The sequence below is a fragment of the Pan paniscus genome, chromosome 6 (genome assembly GCF_029289425.2).
Source record: "Pan paniscus chromosome 6, NHGRI_mPanPan1-v2.0_pri, whole genome shotgun sequence".
Lineage (NCBI taxonomy): Eukaryota > Metazoa > Chordata > Mammalia > Primates > Hominidae > Pan > Pan paniscus.
This window is the reverse complement of record NC_073255.2, coordinates 78,670,059-78,690,461: the sequence shown is the minus strand read 5'-3', so window position 1 is coordinate 78,690,461 and position 20,403 is coordinate 78,670,059. Positions and strand designations below refer to the sequence as shown.

At 42.2% G+C, this 20,403-nt stretch overlaps 2 pseudogenes; both read left to right on the top strand.

Moving 5' to 3' along the window:
* The window catches only part of LOC117980983 (septin-14-like), a 44,089-nt pseudogene extending 30,117 nt beyond the window's left edge, over positions 1–13,972 (top strand).
* A 1,706-nt stretch (positions 13,973–15,678) lies between these two features.
* Positions 15,679–17,126, top strand: LOC129398322 (suppressor APC domain-containing protein 2-like; annotated as a pseudogene).
* Positions 17,127–20,403: the final 3,277 nt, after the last annotated feature.

The window sequence follows — 20,403 nt, the reverse complement described above, 5'->3', positions numbered from 1 at the left end:
AGGGCTCATTGTGGTATTTGTTATTACTTTACAACAAGACCATTTTAGTAATACAGTACCTTTCAAGTTTAATTCTTTTAAGTTCTTTTGTTCTCCTTTCTTTGAGATTTTTGTGTATATTGTATATATTACACACACACACACACACACATATATATTTTGTATATATTTTTCTTCTGAGTAATGGTATCTCTAAGCTGATTTGTTGTAATCAGAGCTGATACCTGCTTTCAATACATGCTGGTTTTGTGTTTAAAAAAAATTGGAGAAGACACAAATAAATAGAAAGTTACCCCATGTTCATGATTAGAAGAAATAATATTGTTAAAATGTCCATACTACACAAAGTGCTCTACAGATTTAATACCATTCCTATCAAAATTCCTAAGTCATTTTTCACAGAAGTAGAAAAAAATCCTAAAATTATACAAAACTAGAAGAAACCCTACATAGTCAAAACAATTTTGGCAGAAAACAGCACAGCTGAAAGTATTGTACTCCTTGATTTCAAGATATATTATAAAGCAATTGTAATCCAAACAGCATGGCACTGGCATAAAAACAGACACATTAATCAACATAACAGGATAGAATGCCCATAAATAAACTTAAGTATAGTCAATTGATTTTTGACCAAGGTGCCAAGAACATATACTGGGCACAGTATGGTCTCTTCACTGGATAAAACTGGATATTCACACACAGAAGAATAAAATTGGATTCTTATCTCACAGCATGCACAAAAATCAACTCAAAATGCATAAAAGTCTTAAACTCAATACTTAAAATTGTAAAGCTATTAGAACAAAACATAGGGCAAAACCTCCATGACATTGGTCATGACAATTATTTCTTGAATAGAACTCCAAAAGCTGGCAGGGTGCAGTGACTCACGCCTGTAATCTCAGCACTTTGGGAGGCTGAGGCGGGTGGATCACCTAAGGTCAGGAGTTTCAGACCAGCCTGACCAACATGGTGAAACCCCGTGTACTAAAAATACAAAAATTAGCTGGGTGTGGTGGCGGGTGCCGGTAATCCCAGCTACTCTGGAGGCTGAGGCGGGAGAATCGCTTGAATCTGAGAGGCAGAGGTTGCAGTGAGCTGAGATCATGCCGCTGAACTCCAGCCTGGGTGACAGAGCGAGACTCTGCCTCAAATAAAATAAAATTGAAAAAAGAACTTCAAAAGCACCAGCAACAAAACAAAAAGAAACAATTAATAGCATGAAGATATAACCCAGAGATTGGAAAAAAATATTTTCAAATTATACATCTGATAAGGGGTTAATGTCCAAAATATACAATACTTTTGCTGTAACTCTAACAACTCAATAGCAAGAAAACAACACAAGGAAAAATGGGCAAAGGATCTGAATAGGCATTTCTCAAAAGAAGAAACACAAATGGCCAAAAGAAATATGAAAAAAATAGCATCTCTAATCATCAGGAAAATGTGAATTAAACACATGATGAAGTATCATCTCATGTCTGTCAGAATGACTATTATCAAAAAGACAAACGATAAACAAGTGCTGGCAAGCATATGGAGAAAAGAGAATTCTTTTTTAAAAAAATTTGTATTTATGTTCAGGGGTACATGTGCAAGTTTGTTATGTAGGCAAATTCCATGTCATGGGAGTTTGGTGTACAGATTACTTCATCACACATAATAAGCATAGTACTGGCTGGACGCAGTGGCTCGAGTCTGTAATCCCAGTACTTTGGCAGGCCGAGGCGTGTGGATCACCTGAGCCTAACCAACATGGCAAAACCCCATCTCTACTAAAAAATACAAAAATTAGCCGGGCATGGTGGCGTGCGCCTGTAATCCCAGCTACTTAAGAGACTGAGGAAGGAGAATTTCTTGAACCTGGGAGGTGGAGGTTACAAGGTTACAGTGAGCCGAGATTGTGCCATTGCACTCCAGCCTTGGCAACAGAGCGAGACTCCATCTCAAAAACAAACAAACAAAATGCTCGCTTCGGCAGCACGTATACTAAAAAAAAAAAAAAAAAAAGGAAAAACATAGTAGTTTTTCTATCCTCACTCTCCTCCCACCCTCAAGGAGGCCTCAGTGTCTGTTGTTCCTTTGTTTGTGTTCATGTGTTCTCAATATTTATCTCCCACTTGTAAAAGAGAGTATGTGATATTTGGTTTTCTGTTCCTGCATTACATCACTTAGGATAATGGCTTCAGCTTCATTCATGTTGCTGCAAAGGACACGATCTTGTTCTTTTTTTTATGGCTGTGCAGTATTCCATGGTGTATATGTATGTTTTCTCTATCCAGTCTACCACTGATGGGCATTTAGGTTGATTCTATGTCTTTGTTATTGTGAATAGTGCTGTGATACACATGCCTATGTCTTTATGGTAGAACAATATATATTCCTTTGGGTATAAACCCAGTAACGGGATTGCTGGGTCAAATGGTAGTTCTGTTTTAACTTCATTAAGAAATTGTCAGGCTGGGCACGGTGGCTCATGCCTGTAATCCCAGCACTTTGGGAGGCTGAAAAGGGCGGGTCACCTGAGATCAGGAGTTTGAAACCAGCCTAGTCAACATGGTGAAACTCCATCTCTACTGAAAATACAAAAATTAGCTGGGCGTGGTGGTGGGTATCTGTAATCCCAGCTACTCGAGAAGCTGAGGCAGGAGAATCACTTGAACCCAAGAGGAGGACAGAGGTTGCAGTGAGCTGAGATCGTACCACTGCACTCCAGCCTGGGTGACAAGAGTGAAACTCTGTCTCAAAAAAAAAAAGAAAGAAAGAAAGAAAGAAATTATCAAACTACTTTTCACAATGGCTGAACTAATTTATATTCCCACCAGCAGTTTATATACATTCCCAAGAGAAAAGGGAATTCTTAAACATCATTGGTGGGAATTTAAGTTGGTACAGCCATTTTGGGAAATAATATAAACGTTCCTCAAAAACTAAAAATAGTATTACTGTATGATCCAGCAGTACCACTTCTGGGTATGTACCCTAGTGGAATGAAATTGATCTGTCAAAAGACATCTGCACTCACATTTTTATTTCAGTCTTTTAAAATATATTAAGACTTATTTTGTGGCCTAACATATAATCTGTCCTGAAGAATGTCTTGTGTTTGTTTGAGAAGTATGTGTATTACATTGCTGTCAGATGAAATATTCCACATATGTCCATTAGGTCTGTTTGGTCTAAAGTGTAGTTTAAATCTGACATTTTTTTTTTTTTACTGATTTTCTGGCTGGATAATCTATCCATTTCTGAAAGTAGGGTATGTAAGTTTCTTACTATTATTGTAATATAGTCTATCTCCCCCTCAGGTCTGTTAATATTTGCCTTATATATTTAGAAGCTCTGATATTGGGTCCATATATATTTACAATTTTTTTTAATGAACTGACCTCTTCATCATTATATGACCTTCTTCATATCACTTTACAGTTTTTGACTTAAAGTCTATCTTCTGTGATGGGAGTATAGCTCTCTGTGCTCCCTCTTTTAGTTTCTAATTGCATGGAATATCTTTCCAACTAAAGTATGTATAATTGTAAGGCCTTTTTGCTAGCAGAATTTACTTTGATAAAATTATTTACACTAGTGATGTTATATTACATATTCTGTTAGCACTCCAAAATACCCAGAGGTAGTTTATAACATACAACACAATTGTTAATAAAAACCTATAGCATATATGCATATAAAATATTTCACTCTTTCCTGCTTATTCTTCAGGTAATAACTTTAAAGCAAATTTGCTAACCTATAAATAATCTCTGCCTATAGTTGGTATGTGTAGTAAAACCACACTTACATGGTTTAAAGAATTATAGCTATTAATCAAATTGTTCAGTTGTGTGTTGTTTTAAATGTGTTTTTTACTCATGTATTCATTCATTATTTCATGATTTCATTCATTCATGATTGTCAGGGATTGATAATGAGTGTGGTTGATTCATTATTATTTTTTTACTAGTGGAAAATGAAAATCACTGTGACTTCATTAAGCTCTGAGATACGCTTCTTTGTACCAATATGGAAAATCTAAAAGAAAAAACCCACACTCAGCACTATGAATGTTATAGGTACCAAAAACTGCAGAAAATGGGCTTTGCAGATGTGGGAACCAGCCAGTTATGTGAGTAAAAATATTGCTAACACAACCAAATGGATAATTTAGGAGTCCCCTACAAACACAAGGTACAATAATTTGGGCATGAGAATAATTATACTTCTCCCATCTTGAACCATCCTAAAGAAAACATCTTGAATGTTAGATGTTTTTATCATCTTTTGATGAAGATAGAGATAGTTAGTAGGAACAACACAATGTGAGATCTCATTTTTATGCTGAAATATGTGTGTACAATATGTATATAAGCTGAAATGTGTATTGAAGAAAAAACCTAGTATTCTATTTTTTGTATTTATATGAAAGGTATATTTATTATATGAAAGACAGGATAGGCTGGGCACAGTGGCTCATGCCTGTAACCCCAACAATTTGGGAGGCCGAGGTGTGTGGATCATCTGAGGTCAGGAGTTCAAGACCAGCTTAGCTAACATGGTGAAACCCCGTCTCTACAAAAAATACAAAAATTAGCTGGGCATGGTGGTGTGCGCCTGTAATCCCAGCTACTCGGGAGTCTGAGGCTGGAGAATCACTTGAACCCAGGAGGTGGAGTTTGCAGTGAGCCGAGATTGCATCACTGCACTCCAGCTTGGGCAACAGAGCTAGACTTCATCTCAAAATAAAAAAAAGATAAAGAAAAAGGTAGAAAAATATTAGTAAAGTTTGACAAAAGATATTAAGAAGAGTTTGATGGAGGAACCAGCTGAAAAGCTGTAGTGCAGTGTCCTGGAAGTTAAATGAGAAAAGTTTGAGAGCAGGTGTACTTCTCTAACTTGAAGAAGAATACAGCTGGGTGTGGTGGCTCCTGCCTGTAATCCCAGCACTTTGGGAGGCCGAGGCAGGCAGATCACCTGAGGTCAGGAGTTTAAGATCAGCCTGTCCAACATGGTGAAACCCTGTCCCTACTAAAAATACAAAAAAAATTATCCGGGCATGGTGGCGGGTGCCTGTAATCCCAGTTACTCTGGAGGCTGAGGCAGGAGAATCACTTGAACCTGGTCAGCGGAGGTTGCAATGAGCCAAGATCATGCCACCGCACTCCAGCCTGGGCAACAAAGCAAGACTCTGCCTCAAAAAAAAAAACCACAAGTAGGACTCGTGCTGCAAAAATATGGCACTGTAGTGTATATAATCCAGTTATATCATTTGTTGTTCTCTGCAGATACTAAAAATTTGACTATCTTAAATGAATAATATCTTGAAAGACTCTTTGCTTTATTTTAGACTATTTTTGAAAATTGTCTCATACATTAGAGGTTTCCCTGAATTTTATTGTCAAAAGATGTGAAGAAGTATGATATGCTGGAAAGTGATGGGGATAAGAATTCACTCATACAAGTGTTGGAAAATTCTAGTATTCTTTACATATACTCTCTATATACTCTGATCTTAAGTATTATGCCTTGGTTTTTACATCTTATGATATGGAAATTTCCATTTTGTGCTGCTAAACATGAGAGAATGTTGGCAAATTTCCTTATATAGGACGTTACATACAATATATATTTTTTACATGTTTATACTAGCATTTTTTTTTTTGAGATGGAGTCTTGCTCAGTCTCCCAGGCTGGAGTGCAGTGGCACAATTTTGGCTCACTGCAACCTCCTCATCCCAGGTTCAAGCGATTCTCCTACCTCATTTTAATATAAGACTAAGAAAACATTTCTCTTTAGTTTTCAAGAAATCTCTGAAGCCAAAAGACAAGAGTTCTATGATCAATGTCAGAGGCAAGAAGAAGAGTTGAAACAGAGATTTATGCAGCGAGTCAAGGAGAAAGAAGCAACATTTAAAGAAGCCAAAAAAGAAGTCAGTACTGAAGTTGGATATAATTTGCACTAATTTTTAGGTGCCCAATTAATTTGGGCGTTTAATCTCAAGAGTTTAGTTTTTGGAGGATACTTGCTGTTTTTCAAAAAGTAACTTTTTACCATGTAGATTGGAATATAGCCTTTACAAAAGTATAGTCTGTAGTGTTTTTTCAAGAGAACTTAGATAATTTTCCATTTAAATAACCCTTAAGATCATTTTATAAAAATTTATTTATTTTATTTATAATTTAAATTTTCATGCACAAAGTTTAATTTGTGACAAACCCAAGCTATTTACTTTTGAGAAGAGTCTTGTACTGTCTAATGCTATTAATGCACTAGAAAATTGTCTTCACTTTTATAAATAAGCAAATGTTGACTAATGCTGGCCTTGATTAATGAGAAAATTTTAAGTTGGTAAATTATTTTATTCCATGCTATTTCTAATAAAATGGAAAAGAAGGCTATTAATATAGTTTTAATTGCCACAAATATGTTTTTGGTGAAGACATTTTCGAAACCATAATTTCTTTCTCTCAAGTGTAGGTGGCTTTAGTTTAAGAACATTTAGTGTTGTTAGGTAAATTGGAACATGAACTTCCTTTTTCATAAAAATAAATTGGTAATTAGGCGCTATAGGCCAGATGTCTCACTCAAAGACAGTTGAAATATAAGTAATAAAAATTTTGGCCGGGTGTGCTGGCTCAAACCTATAATTCCAGCACTTTGGGAGACGGAGGCAGGCAGATCACCTAAGGTCAGGAGTTTGAGACCAGCCTGGCCAACATGATGAAACCTCGCCTCAACTAAAAATACATAAATTAGCCAGACCTCGTGGTGCATGCTTTTAATTCCAGCTACTTGGGAGGCTGAGGCAGGAGAATTGCTTGAAACTGGGAGGTGGAGGTTGCAGTGAGCCAAGATCGCGCCACTGCACTCCAGCCTGGGCAAGAGTGAGACTCCTTCTCAAAAAAAAAAAAAAATCCATTAGCTTAGGTACAAAGGAAAAGTCTGGATGTATACAGGGGTATGTCATGGCATCCAAGAACAAGAGGCATAGCTGAATCTCATGAAGACTTAAACTGAAACTAGGAAGTGACCAGAAACCAAAGCAACCATTTAAATTTTCTCATTCTCTCCCACCTCACTTCCCTTAGTTATGAACCTTATTCCTGTACGTCTGCTTCTTTTTTTTCTTTCTTTCTGGGGATTAGTTTCTTTTTGATATCTCAACTATGTGGTCCCTTAGGATTGATTACATATCTTGATTACTGTTAATTAATGCTGCAATAAACATGAAAGTGTGGATATCTCTTTGACATACTGATTTTATTTCCTTTGAATATGTAACTATTAGTGGGGTTGCTGAACCATATGGTTATTCTATTTTCAATTGTTTAATGAATTCCCATATTGTTTTTCATAATAGCTGTACTGATTTACATTTTCATCAACATTTTATAAAATCATTATTGTAAACACTTATCTTTCTTTTTTTGGTAATAGCCATTCTAACAGATATGAAGTGCCATCTAATTGTGGTTTAAATTAGCATCTCTCTGATGATTAATGAGGTTGAGTATTTTTTCATATCCCTATTTGCCTTTTATGTCTTATTTATTATTTATTATTATTATACTTTTTTAGGGTACATGTGCACAATGTGCAGGTTAGTTACATATGTATACATGTGCCATGCTGGTGTGCTGCACCCACCAACTCGTCATCTAGCATTAGGTATATCTCCCATCGCCATCCCTCCCCCACCCAACCCCACATCAGTCCCCAGAGTGTGATGTTCCCCTTCCCGTGTCCATGTGTTCTCATTGTTCAATTCCCACCTATGAGTGAGAATATGCGGTGTTTGGTTTTTTGTTCTTGCGATAGTTTACTGAGAATGATGATTTCCAATTTCATCCATGTCTCTACAAAGGACATGAACTCATCATTTTTTATGGCTGCATAGTATTCCATGTTGTATATGTGCCACATTTTCTTAATCCAGTCTATCATTGTTGGACATTTGGGTTGGTTCCAAGTCTTTGCTATTGTGAATAGTGCCGTAATAAACATACGTGTGCATGTGTCTTTATAGCAGCATGATTTATAGTCCTTTGGGTATATACTCAGTAATGGGATGGTGGGGTCAAATGGTATTTCTAGTTCTAGATCCCTGAAGAATCGCCACACTGACTTCCACAATGGTTGAACTAGTTTACAGTTCCACCAACAGTGTAAAAGTGTTCCTATTTCTCCACATCCTCTCCAGCACCTGTTGTTTCCTGACTTTTCAATGATCGCCATTCTAACTGGTGTGAGATGGTATCTCATTGTGGTTTTGATTTGCATTTCTCTGATGGCCAGTGATGGTGAGCATTTTTTCATGTGTTTTTTGGCTGCATAAATGTCTTCTTTTGAGAAGTGTCTGTTCATGTCCTTTGCCCACTTTTTGATGGGGTTGTTTGTTTTTTCTTGTAAATTTGTTTGAGTTCATTGTAGATTCTGGATATTAGCCCTTTGTCAGATGAGTAGGTTGCAAAAATTTTCTCCCATTTTGTAGGCTGCCTGTTCACTCTGATGGTAGTTTCTTTTGCTGTGCAGAAGCTCTTTAGTTTAATTAGATCCCATTTGTCAATTTGGCTTTTGTTGCCATTGCTTTTGGTGTTTGCAGATGACATGATCGTATATCTAGAAAACCCCATTGTCTCAGCCCAAAATCTCCTTAAGCTGATAAGCAACTTCAGCAAAGTCTCAGGATACAAAATCAATGTACAAAAATCACAAGCATTCTTATACACCAACAACAGACAAAAAGAGAGCCAAATCATGAGTGAACTCCCATTCACAATTGCTTCAAAGAGAATAAAGTACCTAGGAATCCAACTTACAAGGGATGTGAAGGACCTCTTCAAGGAGAACTACAAACCGCTGCTCAATGAAATAAAAGAGGATACAAACAAATGGAAGAACATTCCACGCTCATGGGTAGGAAGAATCAATATCGTGAAGATGGCCATACTGCCCAAGGTAATTTACAGATTCAATGCCATCCCCACCAAGCTACCAATGACTTTCTTCACAGAATTGGAAAATAGTACTTTAAAGTTCATATGGAAACAAAAAAGAGCCCGCATTGCCAAGTCAATCCTAAGCCAAAAGAACAAAGCTGGAGGCATCACACTACCTGACTTCAAACTATACTACAAGGCTACAGTAACCAAAACAGCATGGTACTGGTACCAAAACAGAGATATAGATCAATGGAACAGAACAGAGCCCTCAGAAATAACGCCGCATATCTACAACTATCTGATCGTTGACAAACCTGAGAAAAACAAGCAATGGGGGAAGGATTCCCTATTTAATAAATGGTGCTGGGAAAACTGGCTAGCCATATGTAGAAAGCTGAAACTGGATCCCTTCCTTACACCTTATACAAAAATCAATTCAAGATGGATTAAAGACTTAAACGTTAGACCAAAAACCATAAAAACCCTTGAAGAAAACCTAGGCATTACCATTCAGGACATAGGCATGGGCAAGGACTTTATGTCTTCTTTTAAAAAATGTTCAGATTCAGCCAGGCGCAGTGGCTTATGCCTGTAATTCCAACACTTTGGGAGGCTGAGGTGGGCGGATCATTTGAGGTCCGGATGTGGGCAGATCATTTGAGGTCAGGAGTTCAAGACCAGCCTGACCAACATGGTGAAACCCTGTCTCTATTAAACATACAAAAATTAGCCAGATGTGGTGGCACAAACCTGTAGTCCTAGCTATTCAGGAGGCTGAGGCAGGAGAATCGCTTGAACCGGGGAGGTGGAAGTTACGGTGAGCCCAGATCACACCACTGCACTCCAGCTTGGGTGACAGAGTGAGACTCCATCTCAAAAAAAAGAAAAAAAAAGAAAAAAAAATTACAGGGTCATTGCCCATTTTTGGAATGAGGTTGTTTTCATACTATTGAATTGTTTGAGTTCTTGTATATTTTGGGCATTAACCCCTTATCAGATGTATTTCTCACATTTCTCATATTTTCTCACATTTCATGGTTCTTTTCTTTACTCTGTTGATTTTTTTTTGGCTGTGCAGGAGCTTTTTAGTTTGATATAATTTTATTTGTCCATTTTTGCTTATGTTGTCTATGCTTTGGAGTTTGTATCCAAAAAATCATTGCTCTGACCAAGTTAAGGAGCTTATCCCTAATTTTTTAAAGTAGTTGTACAGCTTTAGATCTTACAGCAGTTAAGTCTTTCATCCATTTTGAGTTGAGATTTGCATATGGTTTGACATAAAGATCTAATTTTGTTTTTCTGCATGTGGTCACATTTATTGATTTGTGTAGTTGAATCATCCTTGCATTACAAGAATAAATTCCACTTGGACTATCTGGTATTTAATGTGCGATCTAATTCAGTTTGCTAGTATTTTGTTGAGGATTTGCTAGTTTGCTTATCACAAATGTTGGCCTATAATTTTTTTTTTCTCATAGTGTCCTCTTCTGGCTGTAGTATCAGAGTAATAATGTCTTCTTCAAATGCATTTAGAAGTGTATTATCCTGGCTGGACATGGTGGCTCATGCCTGTAATCCCAGCACTTTGGGAGGCCAAGGCAGGCAGATCACCTCAGGTCAGGAGTTCAAGACCAGCCTGGCCAACATGATGAAACCCCATCTCTACTAAAAATACAAAAGTTAGCCAGGCGTGGTGGTGCACACTTGTCATCCTAGCTACTCAGGAGGCTGAGACAGGAGAATCACTTGAACCCAGGAGGTGAAAGTTGCAGTGAGCTGAGATCACACCACTGCACTGCACTCCAGCCTTAGAAACAGAGCAAGATTTCATCTCAAAAAAAAAAAAAATAAGAAGAAAAAGAAGAAGCGTACTCTCCAATTCTTTGGAAGAGTTTGGGATATATTTTTGTACTATTTCCATATTATTTATTTATTTAAGACAAGATTTCACTCTGTCACCCAAGCTGGAGTGAAGTGGTGCTATCTCAGCTTGTTGCAACCTCCATTTCTCAGGCCCAAGTGATCCTTCCACTTCAGCTTCTTGAGTAGCTGGGACCACAGGCATGCACCACCCTGCCTGGATTTTTTTTTGTACTTTTAGTAGAGATGGGGTCTCACTATGTTGTCCAGGCTGGTCTTGAACTCCTGAGCTCAAGTGATCTGCCTACTTCAGCCTCTTAAACTGCTGGGATTACAAGCATGAGCCACTGCACATGGCCTACTATTTCAATTTTAAATGTTTTGTAGCCTTCCCCAGAAAAGTCACCTAGTACTACCTTTTCTTTGGTAGCATTTTTTGTTACTGATTAAGTCTCCTTACCTATTAGTAGTCTTTTCAGATTTTCAGTTTCTTCATGATGCAATCTTTGTAGATTATGTGGTTATAGGAATTTATTAACAAAGTTTATCCAATTTCTTTGTTAGGTTATCAAATTTTATTGGCTTATAATTTTTCATAGTAGTCTCATCATTTGTATTTCTTTGGTATCAGCAGTAATGTATCACCTTTCATTTCTGATTTTATTTGTTTGAGTTTTCTCTTTTTTTCTTAGTTTTTCTAAGGGTTGTTTATCTTTTAAAAACAGATTTAGTTCACTAATTTTTTTTGCTGTTGTTTCTCTTATTTTTGTTGTATAGCTTACTTATTTCTGCTATGATTTTTACTTTTTTTTTTTTTTTTTGAGACAGCGTTTCACTCTTGTTGCCCAGGCTGGAATGCAATGGCATGATCTCTGCTCACCACAAACTCTGCCTCACGGGTTCAAGCAATTCTCGTGCCTCAGCCTCTCAAGTAGCTGAGATTACAGGCATGCACCACCACGCCCGGCTTATTTTGTGTTTTTAGTAGAGACGGGGTTTCTCCATGTTGGTCAGTCTGGTCTCGAACTCCTGACCTTAGGTGATCTGCCCGCCTTGGCCTCCCAAAGTGCTGGGATTACAGGTGTGAGCCACCGCGCCTAGCCCAATTTTTACTATTTTCTTGCTTTTACTGACTTTGCACTTGGTTTTTCTTTTTCTCTTTCCTTGAGGTGTGAAATTACATTATTTGATCTTTTTCTTTTTTCTTAATATAGGCATTTATTGAGAGTGAACTTAAACTGCTTTTGCTGTATCTCGTAACTATTGATATGTTGTTTTTTATCTTCATTTGTGTCAAGATATGCAATTTTTTTTTTGAGATAGAGTTTCGCTCGTTGCCCAGGCTGTAGTGCAGTGGTGTAATCTTGGCTCACCAGAACCTCCGCCTCCTGGGTTCAAGTGATTCTCCTGCCTCAGCCTCCCAAGTAGCTGGGATTACAGGCATGCATCACCACGCCTGGCTAATTTTGTATTTGTATCCTCCTGCCTTGGTCTCCCAAAGTGCTGAGATTACAAGCATGAGCCACTGCATCCAGTTAGTCCCAGCACTTCGGAAAGCTGAGGTGGGAGGATCACTTGAGCTTGGGAGTTTGAGACCGGCCTGGGCAACATAGTGAGACCTTGTCTCTATATTAAAAAAAAAAAGTTTTTGGGAGGCCACAGTGGAAGGATCACCTGAGATCAGGAGTTCGAGATCAGACTGGCCAACGTGGTGAAACCCTGTCTCTACTAAAAATACAAAAATTAGCTGGGCGTGGTGGTGCATGCCTGTAGTCCCAGCTACTCAGGAGGCTGAGGCAGGAGAATCACTTGAACCAGGAGATAGAGGTTGCAGTGAGCTGAGATCATGCCATTGCACTCCAGCCTGGGCAACAGAGTGAGACTTCATCTTAAAAAAGGAAAAATGAAAGAAAAGAAAAATTCCATATCTGAGTGTTTAACTCCTGAGTTTTTCAGATTGTTATTAAGATCATGCTCTACTGTGATGATTTGGGTGTGTTCGATAATCAGAAAAAAGCATATTCTTTTGGGTGTTCAGCCACATCGTGCTTTGGTGTCACAACTGCACATTGGTTTCACAGCTGCAGGACAAGTTCGAGCATCTCAAAATGATTCAACAGGAGGAGATAAGGAAGCTTGAGGAAGAGAAAAAACTGGAAGGAGAAATAATAGATTTTATAAAATGAAGGCTGCTTCTGAAGCACGGCAGACTCAGTTGAGCACTAATACAAAGATAAAGATCGTAAGAAATATTAGTTTCTCTTATTATTCTGTTTGAGAGCCTTATATTCTACATCCCATCTTCCTGTGAGATTGTCTTTGTAGCATTTAACTCTGATTGCAGTTTTCATTTTAAAAATTCACTTGCTTATTGTATATTTTCCCCAATTAAAGCATGAACACCTAGTGGGGTGTGAGGGCTCATGCCTGTAATCCCAGCACTTTAGGAGGCTGAGGCGGGTGGACCACCTGAGGTCAGGAGTTCAAGATCAGCCTGACCAACATGGTGAAACCCTGTCTCTACTAAAAATACAAAAATTAGCCAGGCACGGTGGCTGGCACCTGTAATCCCAGCTACTTGAGAGGCTGAGGCAGGAGAATGACGTGAACCCAGGAGGTGGAGCTTGCAGTGAGCAGAGATCGCGCCACTGCACTCCAGCCTGGTTGACAGAGCAAGACTCTGTCTCAAAAAAAAAAAAAAAAGTGTGAACTCCCTGAATGCAGGTGCTGTGTCCATCTTTTCAGATTCTGTATCCCAGCACTTAGGACATAGACAAACACAAAGATGACATTCAATCAATATTTGCCAAAATGAAAAAAACAATAGAAACATGTAACATCATGTAAAAGGAGCTGTTTAGGTGGAGAAATTTCTTTACCATAGACCTGTTTGTGGATCCAGTAGTGACTTTTACATTTCATATTTAAATAGAAGCTGCAGGCTTTGTTGGGGACCCATAGGCATAAAATATTATGTTAATAGGCTTATTTTCCTTCTTAAACTCTACTAATAATTTCTTGATAGTTTTTATTATGACAAAAGGTTGGATTTTGATTAGAACTCCCATGCTTTTGTGTCAGATTTAAAACTGGTATTAGAATCAAGAATTCAAAAGCTAGAGAAAGTCAGAGTACAATGAGAAGCCATGAGTTGCATTTGAATGATAATATTATGTCTTACAGATTTGGGGTATATGCTAAAGTTATCAAAGTTGTAGAAAATAAGGCTGGGTGTGGTGGCTCACATCTGTAATCCCAGCACTTTGGGAGGCTGAGGTGGGGGGATCACTTGAGGTCAGGAGTTCCAGACCAGCCTGGACAACATGGCAAAACCCCATCTGTACTAATAATACAAAAATTAGCCGGGTGTGGTGGTGTGCCCCTGTAGTCGCTGCTACTTGGAAAGCTGACGCAGGAGAATCACTTGTACCCAGAAGGCAGAGGTTGCAGTGAGCAGAGATTGTGCCACTGCACTCCAGCCTGGGTGACAGAGCACTATGAGTCACCACACCTGGTATGAGTGAGCCACCGTGCCCGGCCCACAATGACTTTTATACATGTTGTTAAATGATCTTACGGATTTTAAAACTTGGGGGAAAGAAAATTTTACTAAATGGTCTTTTAATGGAAACTCTACAAGAACCAGAATCTTTGCTTTGTTCACTTATGTATCCATTCCTAGGCCTAGGACAATGTCTGATACATAGCGGCAATTATTCATTGAATAAATGGACCCAGCAATAGTACATTATCTATGCTATATGCATACATTAAAAATGTAGATTATTGACTTTAAAAAGATAATTAATGTAAATTCTTACTGCTTTTGAAAATGTTTGTGAGTCATGTTGCTGAGGGACCTTTATCTTCTCATTATTTCATCTTAATCCAGTGTTATTAAAATTGAAATCACCAATATTATTCCATATCTAAAAATAATATCTACCTTGTAAAAATTATCACTCTGCTGCATTTGAGAATAGACTTCTTAGGTAATAATGGTATAATCCATAGGGCTTTTTTGGGGCACAGAAGGATTCATGCTAAGAGAACATTTTATTTTCTATTTTCCCAGAGCTATAAAACATGAAGTTATATGATAGTATAAGGCATATTTTTACTCTTTTCACATTTTTTTCTAAAAAAAATTAGTGTTTGTTTCCTATGTAACTTTTAACTTTATAAGTAAATATTTGTCTCTTTCAGCTCCAGTTTTATGTGAAATAGAGTTTTCAGATTTATGTAGCATGGAAAGTTTTAATAAGTCAAAGTTACTGATTTTTGCCAGTCATTTTCTCAATTATTTACTTCTTTTATCTTTAGGTTTTTTTTTTTTTGTAGTGACACGTTTTGTTTCTATTCTCATTTTCTTTTGTTTATATTCGATGAATATTTCGTTTTTGGTTACTATGAGAATTACATACAACATCCCAGAGTTATAACATTCTAATTTGAATTTATATCAACTTATCACATACCAAAATTCTACTGCTATATAGCTCTACTCTTTTTACGTTATTGATGTAACAAATTATATCTTTATTCATTGTATACCACCTAACAAATTATCTTTATTCATTGTATACCACCTACCAGATTTATGATTATATTTTATGCATTTGTCTTTTAAATTCTGTAGAAAACAGAAAGCGGAGTTACAAACCAAAATTATAATAATACTGTTTTTATGTTTAAGTATTCACCTTTACCAAAGAGCTTTATATATTCATATAGCTTGCTTATTTACTTATATAGTTACTGCCTAAAGTTCATTTATTTCAACCTGAAGGACTTTAACACTACTTGTATGGCAAATTTAGAGATAAATGAATTTTTTTCAGCTTTAAAAAATCTGGGAGCGCTCTGTGCCGGCCCCTCCATGGGGCCGCCCGGGAACACACGCGGGTGGAGGAGGGGACCGAGCCCGGGCACCTGTGGCCATGGCCGCCGTGGCCGAGCGGGGCCGCGTGCCTACCCCCGTGCCTGCGCCCGCGCCCAGCACTGAGGGGCTGCCGCGCGCCTTGCTGCAGAGCCTGCACACCCTGTTCCACATCCTGGACAACAGGCGGTGCGGCTGCAGGCACCTGCACGAGATCCAGTCTCGCTGGCAGGGCGCCAACATGTGGGAGCAGCCACGCGGGGTACTGGAGGGCTTGTGCCAGGTGGCCCAGGCCAGCGGCTACCTGACCTTCGAGCGCTTCGTGGCCGGCTTGCGCACCACGCTGCTGAGCCCGATGGCGGCCCCTGGGACCCCACACGCGCCCCGGCCGGGACCAGGGACCAGCCGCCGCCGCCGCCGCCGCCGCCGCCGCGGCAGCGCCTGGTGTTAGCGCCCGCTGAAGAGCCGCGGACGGTCCTGGAGAGGAAGCCCCAGCCCCTGGGCGTGCGTGGCCATCTGGCCGTCCCAGCGGCGCGGCCCGCAGCCCGGAGCAGCTGTGCTCCCGGGCCGAGGCGGCGCCCCGCCCCGTGGAGCCGGAGCTGTCCCAGAGCACCGCGCTGGAACCGAGCCGGAGTGCGGACGCAGGTGCAGTGGCCTGCAGGGCCCAGGGCCAGGGAGGCGGACTCAGGGGATGCCTGGCGGGCCCCTAGTGCCCCAGGGGAACGTCGGAGTCACACCATCACCAGCGGCGTGGACTGCGGCCTGCTGAAGCAGAAAAAGAAGCTGGAGCAGAGAAGGCTGTGCTGTTGCAGGCTTTGGAGATGACGGCGCGGGGTCGCGGCTGGTACCAGCAGCAGCTGCAATGAGTGCAGGAGCGCCAGCACCGACTGTGGGGCTGCGGGAGCCCCCGCCCACTGGGGCGGCTACTGCCCAAGGTACAGGAGGTGGCCCGGTGCCTGAGGGAGCTGCTGGCTGCGGCCTGTACCAGCCAGGCCCTGTCCACGTCCTCCTCCGCCCCCCACCCCATCCTGCCCGCACGTCCACTTCGTCCCTGGGCCGGCAGCAGCAGACCATCCTCATGCTGAATGAGCAGAACCGACTCCTCACCCAGGAGGTGACAGAGAAGAGTGAGCGCATCACGCAGCTGGAGCAGGAGAAGTCAGCACTCATTAAGCAGCTGTTTGAGGCCCGTGCCCTGAGCCAGCGGGACGTGGGCGCCTCTGGACTTCATCTAGTCCGTGTGGGCAGCGCGGGCCCCCAGGGCCGGCCTGGCACTCAGCCCTTCGAGGTTGGGCGCCCCATCACACCCACCCTCTCTGGCTGGAGACCCCCGGCAGGCCCAGACACAGTCCCAGAGTGGGCGCCTTCCTGCCCCCATTGCCAAATGGGCTCCCCAGGCCTGCCCCCGGCTGGTCCCCACACCAAACCCTTGACTCCGTTTTAGCTCCTGGTGTTGACATGGGCTGGGGCTGTCTTGAGTCTGCATAGTCCGCAGCTACTACTGCCGCTGTCAGTGGACAGTGGGGATCCCCTCCACAAGTTACCATCCCCCATTTCCAGCTGTGCTGCTCTGGGTCCCATCTACAGGGAAAGGCACTGCTCACGCCAGGCTGCACTTCCAACAACAGCCAACAGAAGGCGCTGCGCGGCTCCGATGCGGGTCCAAGGGCAGCTTCCCCCCTCAACCAGGGCACCAGGACAAGGTAGCTGTCACTCTAACGGAAGCAGATGGAGGGGGTGGGGATGACCTGTAAGCGGGGGGTGCCCGCCTGGCCGGGTAGACCCAGGGATGGCGCTCGGACTTCAGGTCCTGGCCAAGGCTGAGGGACTCTGGCTGCAGTGGATCGGGGAGCCGGGTGGGCGAGATCTTAGCCTGCATGTGTCTCCCGCAGACCCCGGGGTGATGGCTTTCCTCATCCTGGCCAGGACACTGCCCCACGTTGAGTCCCACACAACAGTGTGTGAGCCTGGCTCCCCAGGAGGGCCCCCAGACAGCTCCCAGGCACATCATAGGCCTGCCCCCCAACCCCCCCAAACACACACTCAGGATTCCCAAGGTTTGGAGTCCTGCTCACCCCCATTTCCTCTCACACCCAGCCCGACCCCAAGTTTCAGCAGGGAGAGGCCACTTCCCTCAGCCAAGGAAAATGAGAACCCCTACAGTACAGGAGGAGGCTGGGGCAGGTCCCCTTGGGTGTCAATCCCTGCCCCCCAATCCAGGCCCACTCCCGCTGGAACACACTGGTGGGGGGGCCCTGCTCAGCCCAGCCTGGAGGGTCCCAGTGCCACCAGAGCCAGGGGCACAGCAACATCATGGATGGGTTCTGCAGCCCAGGGTCCCCGATCCAGGGTCAGTGTGTGTGGGGCGCAGGGGCCCTGATGCGGGGTCATTGTGTGTGGGGCGCAGGGACCTCTTGTGTCCAGGGAACTTTTGTGCACTGTCCCACAAGGCACCCGTGTCTCAGAGGAGGGGTCCTAGTAGGCAGCGTGGCAACACCCTTCCAGAACCCAGCTCCATGCTAACCTGCCTACAGCAACCCCACAGAGCCTCATCCCCTGCTGCACCCGCCCTGCAGGGGTGTCCCAGGACAGGCCCAAGTCAGCCCAGCATGCAGCTGCCCTCCTTACCCTGAGGATGGGAGTGGGCTTTCCAGGGGACATAAGGATGCCAGGCCTGGACCTCCTGGGCAGGAAAGGGAGCGGGTCCTGAAGGCCTGTGCCCCACAGCCCCAGCACCAGGTGGAGTTCAGTGCAGTGGGTGGGCCAGTGGCAGCTGGAGAGAAGCACTTCATCAGCATGCTGGGGTCTGTCCACCAGGGCCTCCCCACATCTGCCTTTGAGGGTGCCTACCATGCCCTGGGGGATCCTGGCATCTTTATAGGACTGCAAGCAGAAGACAGAACAGTGTCTGTCCCAGGGTGACTTCATCAGGAGACCGCCCACATAGAGCTTGACCCCACAGCTGAAGTAGAAATGTGAGACAGGCTGTCACCTCTGGAAAAACTGCATCTCAGCCTTGGTATTCCATGCAAGGTGAAAAAAAAATAGGTCCTCCAAGTTTACCGCTTATAATCAGGCTAGTGTGTGGCCCTGGAGACCACTTTCTGCCGAGAAATCAGCTGCAAATGTTATCCAGATCCCTTGTCTGTGAGAGTTGTTCTTTTCTCTGAGCTTTCAATATTCTCACATTGTCTTTTTTTGTTGTTGTTTCTTTGAGACAGAGTCCCGCTCTGTCACCCAGGCTGGAGTGCAGTGGTGTGATCTCAGCTTACTGAAACCTCCGTCTCTTGGGTTCAAGTGATTCTCTCATCTCGGCCTCCCAAGTAGCTGGGGCTACAGGCATGTGCCACCACACCCATCTAATTTAAAGAGAATTTAAAGAGGCCCCAGCTGGCAGGGTCTAGGTGGCTGGCAGAGGCACATGCAGACCCTGCCTGGAGCCCACCCTAGTGATGCTGGGCGGGTCAGTCTCCTTGCAGGATGTGAGCAGCATCCCTGGCCTCTATCCACGAGGTGCCAGTTGCATGTGCAGGTACATACACATGCGTGCACACACAGTTATGACACCCAGAAATGTCTTAGGATGTCAAAATATGTCCTTGGGGGCAGAAATGTCCCTGGTTGAGAATCTGCCCCAGAGGAACACAACCACAAGGCCTCAGGATTTTATGTTGATCAAGTTCCAAGGAAAAGGAACATCTTGGTCGGGCGTCATGGCTCATGCCTGGAATCCCGGCACTTGAAGCCAGGAGTTTGAGACCAGCCTGGGCAACATAGTGAGAGACCCCATCTCTACAAAAAAAAAGAAAAGAAAAGAGAATGAGATCTCCAGTTTTAAAAATTCACCAATACCACAAGGAAACAATATACTGTGAGACCCAGCAGAAGCAACAGATAGACTCTGTAGACCCAGATACTGGAATTGTCAGAGAGAATATAAAGTAACAGTGTTTTATATATCTAAAGAAATAAAAAAGATTTCTGGAAATATGAACAAGGGGAAAAAAATCTGGAAATGTCTTCATTTCTCCCTCATTTTTGGAGGACAAGTTTTCCAGCTATAGATTTCTCAATTGACAGGTTTCTTCATTATTTTAAATATATAATCCACTGCCTACTGGCCTTCAAGCTTTCTGCCAAGAAATCAGCTGCTAATGTTATCCGGATCCATTGTCTGTGAGAGTTGCTCTTTTCTTTGAGCTTTCAATATTCTCACATTGTCTTTTTTATTGTTGTTGTTTGAGACAGAGTCCTGCTCTGTCACCCAGGCTGGAGTGCAGTGGTGTGATCTCAGCTCACTGAAACCTCCATCTCTTGGGTTCAAGTGATTCTCCTATCTCAGCCTCCCAAGTAGCTGGAGCTACAGGTATGTGCCACCATGCCCAGCTAATTTCTTTGTATTTTTATTAGAGATGGGGTTTTGCCATGTTGCCCAGGCTGGTCACAAACTCCTGGCCTCAAGCAGTCTGCCCAGGACTACCATTTACCCAGCAATCCCATTACTTGGTATAGACCCAAAAGAAAATAAATCATTTTGCCAAAAAGGCACATGCACTTACATGTTTATCACAGCACTATTCACAATAGTAAAGACATGGAGTCAAGTTAGATACCCATCAATGGTAGACTGGATAAAGAAAATATGGTACATATATACTGTAAAATACTACACAGCCATAAAAAAGAACATGTCTTTTGCAGCAACATGGATGCAGCTAGAG